Source organism: Ranitomeya variabilis, chromosome 6, assembly GCF_051348905.1.
Source record: "Ranitomeya variabilis isolate aRanVar5 chromosome 6, aRanVar5.hap1, whole genome shotgun sequence".
NCBI classification, from domain to species: domain Eukaryota; kingdom Metazoa; phylum Chordata; class Amphibia; order Anura; family Dendrobatidae; genus Ranitomeya; species Ranitomeya variabilis.
The window spans coordinates 495,137,893-495,140,215 of NC_135237.1; positions in this window are offsets into that span (position 1 = coordinate 495,137,893).

The following is a 2,323-nucleotide window of genomic DNA, read 5'->3' on the forward strand; positions in this document are numbered from 1 at the left end:
TTATTATTTATTTATATAGCACCATTAATTCCATGGTGCTGAACATGAGAAGGGGTTACATCAAAATACAAATATCACTTACAGTAAACAGACTAACAATGACAGACTGATACAGAGGGGAGAGGACCCTGCCCTTACGGGCTTACATTCTACAGGATTATGGGGAAGGAGACAGTAGGTCGGGGGTTGCAGTAGCTCCGATGGTGTTGAGGTGGCCGTGTGGTCATTACAGGCTGTAAGCTTCTTTGAAGAGGTGGGTTTTAAGATTTCTTTTGAACGATCCAAATGTAGTGGATAACCGGACGTGTTAGGGCACAGAATTCCAGAGGATGGGGGATATTCGGGAGAAGTCTTGGAGGCAACTGGGTGAGGAGCGAATAAGAATGGAGAAGAGAAGGAGGTCTTGGGAGGACCAGAGATTACATGAGGGAAGATATTGAGAGATTAGTTTGGAAATATACAGAGGAGAAAGGTTATGGATGGCTTTGTAGGTCAGTGTTAGTAGTTTAAATTGGATACGCTGAGGGAATGGGAGCTAGTGAAGGGATTTGCAAAAAAGGGAAGCAGGAGTGTAGCCTGGAGAGAGATTAATTAGTCAGGCAGCAGAGTTAAGGACGGACTGGAGGGGTGCGAGAGTGTTAGAAGGTAGGCCACAGAAGAGGATGTTGCAGTAGTCGAGGCGGTAGATGATTAGGGCATGCACAAGCATTTTGGTAGACTGAGGGTTGAGGAAAGGACGGATTCTGGATATATTTTTGAGGTGTGGTAAGCACTTTGAACCCACAAATGTTGCTTTAGCCCCAATTTTTTCATTTTCACAAGGGTAGTAGGCAGGGCTGTGGAGTCGGTAAGCCACAGTTGCGACTCCGACTCCTGGATTTTATCAGGTTCCGACTCCGGCTCCTTCATAAATGGCCAATTCGTAACAATAAATTTACTGTTGTAAAATATTAACATCGTGCTTATTCAGTTTCTCACCACCATATAAGTAATCAGACCACTTAGAGCAAAAACTATATTTATTAGAATATAGCAAATAACTTTTATAAATGTTTCTAAACTCTTGTAAGTAAATATGCAATAAATACTGTTATGCAGTTAATAAGAAATCTATAAATTTGTCCTCAGAAAAAGTATTGACTGTCAGATCCTCCTTCATGGATGCCCTCAAATCTGATCTAATTATTTTGAGAGCAGAGAACAACCTCTCTACACTAACTTGGGTTGGTGGCAAAGCAGTAACCACTCGGGCAACATCTCTGACAATGTCAGGATACAGAGGAATTGCTTGTTGCACTGTTATTTTTGATGAACGGTCAAATTTCTCAATTTCTTTTAGTGCACATGAAAAATTCTGCTGAAATGTACTGGCTGTGTTCTTTGATGGGGATGACTCTTCTTCTATGCGGGAACGCTTTGCACGGTCCTTGTGATCCAAATATTTTTTTAAATTAAATTCTCCATCAGTTGATGAGGGTGAAGATGTGGCAGGACGACCAAATTCTTCTTGTTCCTCCTGACTGTTCTGCAACCCTTTCATCCTTATTGCTATGTCAAACAGAGCTTCTTTTCCTTTAGTTCGCTGTTGATCATCTAGAAGAATCCGATGCATTGGGTCTACATAAACAGCTGCCAAAACAATGTTATTTTGTAATAGTAGCTCCTCTCTCCGTTTCATTGATGTAGCAATGCCACTTGCAATTAACCCTCCTCTTTGGGACAGGCGAAACATCAGGTTATTCCACTCCTTTAAGAAAATACCTGAAGTTAAGTCCTCTGCTTGTAATTTTTTAGTCACTGTAAATGGGTGCTCTAGCAATTTTTCCAGCTCAGTCACCTGATTCCACTGACTTTCATTTAGCATCAGTTGAGGGTTAGCCATGTCTACAATAAAGTTTTTCAGTTCAACTAAGCGCTGAATCATTAAGTAATGCCCCATCGTGTGGCTTGATCAATAATTGCCCCTTTTCCAGCACGTCTCTTCAAAATTGAGTCAACTTTAGGGGTTCTGGCAACAGTAGCCAATTTTCTCACCTTGCCAATCAGTGCAGCAGTGTGTCCCTCTTGCAGACTGTCTCTTATAGCCAGCTGTAGCATATGCACAACACAGCGCATGTGATGAATGAAAGAACGTATTGACACAGTTTCAACAAGATCATCTAAACTATCATGTTGCTGTTCATCTGAAGCAACTTCAGTTTGCTCCTCAGTTACAATACTGTGTTCCTCTATTTCAAACATTTCTGTGTCTGTGGACCCAGAATGTTCTTCTAGCTGCTGGTCACCATCATTACTCTCATTCATTAGCTTAATAGTACTTATC